Below are 6,625 nucleotides of genomic sequence, written 5' to 3'. Positions count from 1 at the left end.
GGTTAGGTCACTAACCCTAACCCTAACCTTAGTGGTATATCTTTCATAAACGTTTTAATGTTTGTGTGGGTTTGACACAGTCAGTAGAACTTAGATGTCAATAGGAACTAACTGCCAGTAGTCAAATGAATTTAAGGAAACTTACATCATCTGTTATTAACGGAGCATACAAACAAGCATCAGACCTCTAAAAAAAACAAAGAAGAGCATTCAGTCATGTGTAATTCCAAAACATCAACACCATTACGCAAAGAACAAAACCAAAAGTCGTGATGGCTGATCTGATGGAGTTCAGGTTAAACATGCTCAACACAGCACTGAGGTACAACACCTGAGTTCTATTTTAATGATCAAATGACATTTAGACACCATATGGCCATGAACTGACCCGGGCCATGTTCAGAAATATGTTGACTTAGCTGAATTTAAATTGTCAGCAAGACTGACTTTAGATCTGCTTTAATAGGAAAATAATGTGTATGGGTTTGACACAGAGGACCTATCAGAGTTTCAGACTGACAGACTGTTTGAGCAGGACAGTGAAGCTGTAGGAATTGTGTCATTGTTAAGCACTCTGAGGAAAAGGGAAAAAAAACATGAATCTCTTTTTACATTAAACAAGTCCTTCATGTTTTCCAGTGTAGTCTGCAGTTCTGTTAGACTCTGCTGTGCAGCAGTGAGGTGAACAAACCCACTGAGACAGCTGAAATGAGACACACACACACACACACACACACACATTAGTGCTCTGACACACATGGTCTTGGTATTACATTAAGCTGAGTTTTGTTGAAATCATAAAGAAAACATTCCATACCTAAGAACTAAGAAAGTGTTCAGTGTGTAATCCAGGTTACACGGAGCACCCCACAAGCAACAGATGTACCTAACTGTTCTCTGGAAAACAAAACATGTCAGCATCCTGTGAATAGAAACAGTACTATACACAAAACAACAACAACAACAACAATATAAACAGTGCTATACACAAAACAACAACAAACAACATACATCACATTGCTGTAGCTCTCTATGTGGCTAAATGGAGAAAATACATTTTCAGTCACTGAAATGATTTCAGTCGAAATCATTGTCAGTGAAAGTTGTTTTGAGAGGAATTCATCTCTAATTAGAGATTAATTATATTATTGAAATATATGGGATATCTTTATAGTTTAGCCAACTAATATCACACATTTTCTCCCCAGTCTCAGTGTGGCTCATGGGTGGTGGGAGAAGGGCAGTTGATTCCTGACTCCTCCATTTGTGAGACCAGCAGTACCCCCCACAATAATATCCTTAACAATGCAAGTCAACATTCAGGACCAGGTCATTGCCGCAAAAGCACTGTTATGACACACTGAAATATAATATACAGACACACAAAATATTCATAAAGTGGTGTGTGTAGAGATATTGGCAGCATGATAAACACAAGCTAAAATGGGTTTGTTGAGGTACACTGAAGCTGCATGTATGTTCCCACAAATTCCCTTAACACAGATAAAATGTCACCTTCAAACAGTGTTTTCTCGTGAAAGTGCAAATCAGCAAGCGTAGCAAACCTAAAATCAACACATGGAAAGAAATCATCTGCTCTGCTCTTGCCCTCTAGCTTCCTGTGAATGTTTTCACCTGATGGCTGTATTTGGTTTGTCACTTTACATAATCCCTGTAGCAAAACCATTTTGAAATCCAGTCAACAGCAGGCAGGTCCTCTTGACACAGAGGTCATGACAAAGATGTAGTGAAAATGCAGTCAGGATACTAATAACGTACATTATTAACCACAGAGCAACTAGCAAGGAGGTCACAGTTGCAATATGTCCTCTACTTACAAACAGTAAAATGATGAAGTACCGGAATTATCGGGGGAGAGCCAGTGGTCTGTCATTTGGACAGAACTCAGTACTGAACAGCGTATTACTATCTGTCTCTCCGTAGTCTTACTCTCCAGTGACCAGGAGACAAGAAAGGAAAACGTTTACCTCGAGCTCACTAGGAAATACAAACAATGAGAATGGAATCGATTGGAAATCCGGCGCCATAATGATAAAAATGCGGTGATAAAATAACTACCGAGCAGTATTGGCAACAGTGCTACCAAGGTGAGTCTCTTCTGGCAGCGGGAAAAGTCACCAGAAGTCGCTGGTATGCACGATTACGTCTTCGGTCACGCGACCACAGTGGTTTTTTTATGCCTTTAATAATAATAATAATAATAATAATAATAATAATAATAATAATAATAATAATAATCAGAACAAAGACAATAGGGTTCCACAATAGGATCCCTAATAACAATAATACAAAGAACAAGAAGAAGTTCGTGTCACGAGTATGATCTACGCTTTAAATGAAGATAACAGAGAAGCAATAGACTGGAACTGGCAATAATGAATTTAAACCGATTGGTTTTGAACATTTAAGTTGTAGGCTTGTAAAGAATTGTATATTCGTGTTGTTTTCCACCCTACGTTTAATCCTCCCTTGACTCTGTGACACAAATGCACAGGACAGGATTATAACTGGTCTGACAGATGAGACTATCGTATATTCATGGAACAGGTGCCACAATAACTGAGTTATGCAATAACAGCGGTAGTAATTGTGTTAATATACTCCCAGTATCGGGGTGAAGGTACAAAATGTTTTCGCTGCATGTCGGCATTCCAAGGTTTAATTATTGCTAACTATTTCTATTTAGCGCCCTGAAGTGACTGTTTTCCTGCTGCCTTGGCACCGCTACGCCTCTCCCGCTCGTGCTCTCCTTGGCGCTGTTTTGGTTCCCTCTGCCTCTTCCTACGTGTTTAAGTTGACACAACTCTAAGTCGCCAAATCAACTGAAGGTCCCTATGACATTTTTGTAAAGTCGCTATACTTGTTGTTAGTCGCTACAACAAATTAAAGTTCACTGTGAGAGGTTGGAGGGGGTGGGTGTGTTGAGAACAAGCCACTGTCAATCCAGCTGTAAGGGAGGTCCGGTATCGCGAGCCACTGTAACTCAGACCCGAACATGGAAGGAGTCAGCCAACGGCCCTGCACTCACCACTCAACAACTTCCTCTGTAATCAAGTTACTAGCGTGGCAGAAAGGCCTACCGACCTCTATCACCTACACACACTAAAACAGCATGCCTGAAATTTGTGTCTGTTGTCATAGGCAGAGCAGAAAACTGTAAAAACCCCAGCGCTTTGAAACAGAGACCATACATGCATTGTTCTAAAAACTACGCTCATGGAGTAACGTGCTTGGAGTTCTCTGTAAATAAAAAATAAAACTTTAGTAAATCTGTAGAAAAATCATTTAAATCATGATTTTGCGAACGTTTGTCTCTTAGCACTCTTAAGGAGAGCTCTGTCACTTCGGTTCTATTTTTAGACGTAGCCTATGTACAATTTTATGTCACAACCCTGAACAACAGCCAATCCCGACAACATAAGTTACCGAGCCACGCACTGTCATACCTTTGCTGTGTGTTTTCTTGATTTGATCCAAAACCCTATGACGAAAATGAGGGCGAGAAGCGTCAGAAAAGCGCTCATGAGCTCGAAATTGTTGGTTGAGGTAAAAACCCCGGCCGAACTGCAAATTCACATCTTCTCCGCATGTCAAAGTCCAAACTGTAAACCACCTCATACAATATTAAGTGAATGTGCCAAATCCACTGTCATCAGATGTTCACATCTCTTCAGTTCGTCCATGGGTGATCGACTCCTTTTGGCTCCAATTTACCTTCCCCTCTAAATTTCTTGTCCTTTTTTATCTCGGGCTAAAAGCGAGGACAGTCCAGGTCGTGGGAGCCACTCCGCGAGCTGCGTTGGTTACTTTCAATTTCTACTACATTTCCTCGCGCTGGCAGTGTAAACGTCAGTCGGCAAAGGGGACTGGGAGCTACTTATATAATACTAACTCTGGAGACGATGCGCAGGGGAGGTGGAAGAAAAAAACCATAACTGACGAAAACAGAGTTGTTAAAATACATGTGTACGAAAAATGGGGTTGATAAAGTATATGCAAATTGAAAAACTGAGTGATAAACAGACAGTTGATTTGATAAATTCAAACATTAGGCTACTGTCCTCTTTCGTACTCCTGATAGTCTTTGAAATCCTTGTCCAAAAAACTAAACGTGACAATAGCGACAAAGGCAATATTATGGTAAAATATTAGGCGGATATCATGGCTGCTATTCAGGAGCGTTCTATCAAGCATGGTAAGACATTTAGGAAAATCTCATAAGAACTGACAGCCTCGGCGACATGAAGACAAATCAGGGAACGAACTTCAGCTGTCCATCAGCATTCAGTGAATGGCAGTCTTTATAAGAAGCCGCTGAAACACATGGGTGATACGCCAGTGCAGTGTGAAAACGTAAAAGAAAACATTGATGGCAGATTTATTTAAAGAGCACTGTTAAAAACAACGGCAACTGACCAAAGTGCTGTACAATCAAAAATGCAAAATCACTGTAAAACACAGAGACCAGTTAAAAACAAACAAACAAGAAGAAGAAGAGGAAATAAAAAGACAGTGGAAAGAAGCAATGAGACCAACAAAAGGAGAATGTGATACTCATGCTGGGTTTCAATGCCAGGGAATAAAAAACAATATCATAAAAACACAGAAGCCAGTTCACAACAAAACAAATAAACAAACAAACAAACCAAAAGATAGTAAAAAGAAATAAGACCAAAACAGGAGGAAAAATACTGTCATACTGAGTTAAAAGCCAGGGAAAAAAAAGTGTGTTTTAAGATGGGATTTAAAAACAGGCAGAGTGGGGGCCAGCCTCACAGACCATTAAACTTTTAAGATTGCAGATTCAGTGCTGTGAGGGGCTTTGAAACCATACTGGAGAGACTCAACAATGCCATGTGTGTTTAAAAAAGATTGCAATTGTGTAAGTACAACTTTCTCCAGAATTTTTGAAAGAAATGGAAGTTTGGAAATAGGTCTAAAATTAGAGAGGACTGAAGTGTCTAGATTGGGTTTTTTAATCAGAGGTTGCACTGCTGCATGCTTAAGATGTGCTGGAACAATCCCTGAGGTGAGGCTGCTCTTCAGAAGGGCCTGGATGCTTGGTCCAGTAGTCTCAAAATGATCTATGAAGAAGTGAGGGGGGATATGATCTGTGGGACCAGCTGATTGTCTCATATGACCAATAGTTTATTTAAGGTGAGAGAGAGACACAGGCAGAGCAGGTGACTGTGATGGATGGGTCACAGGCAGGGGGTGAGGTGAGAGCTCTGTCTTATCAACAACTTCAGACGGAACTAAAGGCACATTTGCCGCATACAAAAAACTTTTAACTACAAAAAATTTAACAAACCAGTAATTGACAGCGTACATGAAAGTACATGAAAGAACCTCTAATAACTAATAACAAATAGTAACTTAACCTCACTATATTTCATTTACCCTGAGAACCAAAAGAAATGTGAAAGGATGGTTACTCAGAACAGAGGCACGCTTAACCATGCAGAGGTTTCTCTAAATGATTTGCCGACACTAAATGACAGTGTGGGCAGCGCAGGAAAGGGAAGCAGAGGAGGAGGCCCAGCACAATCGGGTGTGATGGGTCGCAGACAATGCGCTGTTGGCTCTTCAGTTGCTTTTAGGAGGCCATGAACTGGATTTTGTTTCAGAGCTAGAAGAGTCTTTTGGAGGTGCAGATCTTCTGTGGAGAACAGACTAAACCACTTCTTCACAAAGACAAGCAGCGCAGGGCAAACTAAGACTGACACGATGAGCGAACCAACCACATGACAGCCTGATGACTGGATGCACACTGAAACACTGAAGACAGTGGTTTTATCTTTTTTATCTGGTTTGGAGACAGGGTACTTGTTACCCCTCTGTCCAGGGGGAGCAGATACTCCTCAAAGTTTGGGAGGTGATAACCAGAGCACAGTTTACAAAATTTTACATCTCTTTTTTTCAGCCCAGGAATAGTAAAAGTATATTAGTCTACTTGTACTATATTTTTCTGAGCAATATCAAAAACAATTGCTCTAACATAGCTTAGGTTCACTGGCAGCTTGAGATTGAGCTGCCGGTTTACCAGCCAGTGATGTATGTGATTGATTACTGGTTCAATACACACGGTTATTTGGTAATGCTGTATAGGCTAAATTTACTTTCTTTTGTTCTATGCAATTTTGAATGACTGGCGAACAGTAGAGCAGAGCACGGGCCTCTTGGCGCAATCCGAATTCCAATCCCACTGAAAACTACCCTCCGAGGTGACCTGGTCTTTAAAGAAATGAATACTTATTAAGTTATGGCCAAATGGAGTGGGCAGTGCTATGATCACTTGTCCAACACAGTCTTTGTTCTGCATGAGAACTGGGAGTGTTAGGGCGTCGTCTCAGGCCTAAGGGAGCGGGGGAGAGAGCAAGGGAGGATTTGGGAAGAGTCTGTCCAACTTTGTATCTAACAAATTTAATAAACATTTAACAGATCACATATTAGGAATTTAAAATTTCTCTCCTCCATTTTCTGCTCAACAATGTGCTTGGGAAAGTGATTCTCCAGAGTTCTTCAAAGCCTGGTATTGTCCATTGTTTCAGTCCAAGGAGCGGGGGAGGAGAGAGAGATGAACAGACAGACAGAGAGACACAGA

At 40.8% G+C, this 6,625-nt stretch overlaps 1 long non-coding RNA gene across 1 annotated transcript; it reads right to left on the bottom strand.

The window, feature by feature from the left end:
* Positions 1–638: 638 nt before the first annotated feature.
* Positions 639–3,804, bottom strand: LOC115824224 (uncharacterized). The gene is made up of 3 exons (XR_004025646.1): positions 3,468–3,804; positions 818–897; positions 639–703 (listed from the first exon to the last, which is right to left on the bottom strand). It is a non-coding gene; the product is annotated as an uncharacterized LOC115824224 (long non-coding RNA).
* Positions 3,805–6,625: the final 2,821 nt, after the last annotated feature.

This window comes from Chanos chanos, chromosome 11, assembly GCF_902362185.1.
Source record: "Chanos chanos chromosome 11, fChaCha1.1, whole genome shotgun sequence".
Taxonomy (NCBI): Eukaryota; Metazoa; Chordata; class Actinopteri; order Gonorynchiformes; family Chanidae; genus Chanos; species Chanos chanos.
This window is presented reverse-complemented; position numbering and strand designations above follow the sequence as displayed.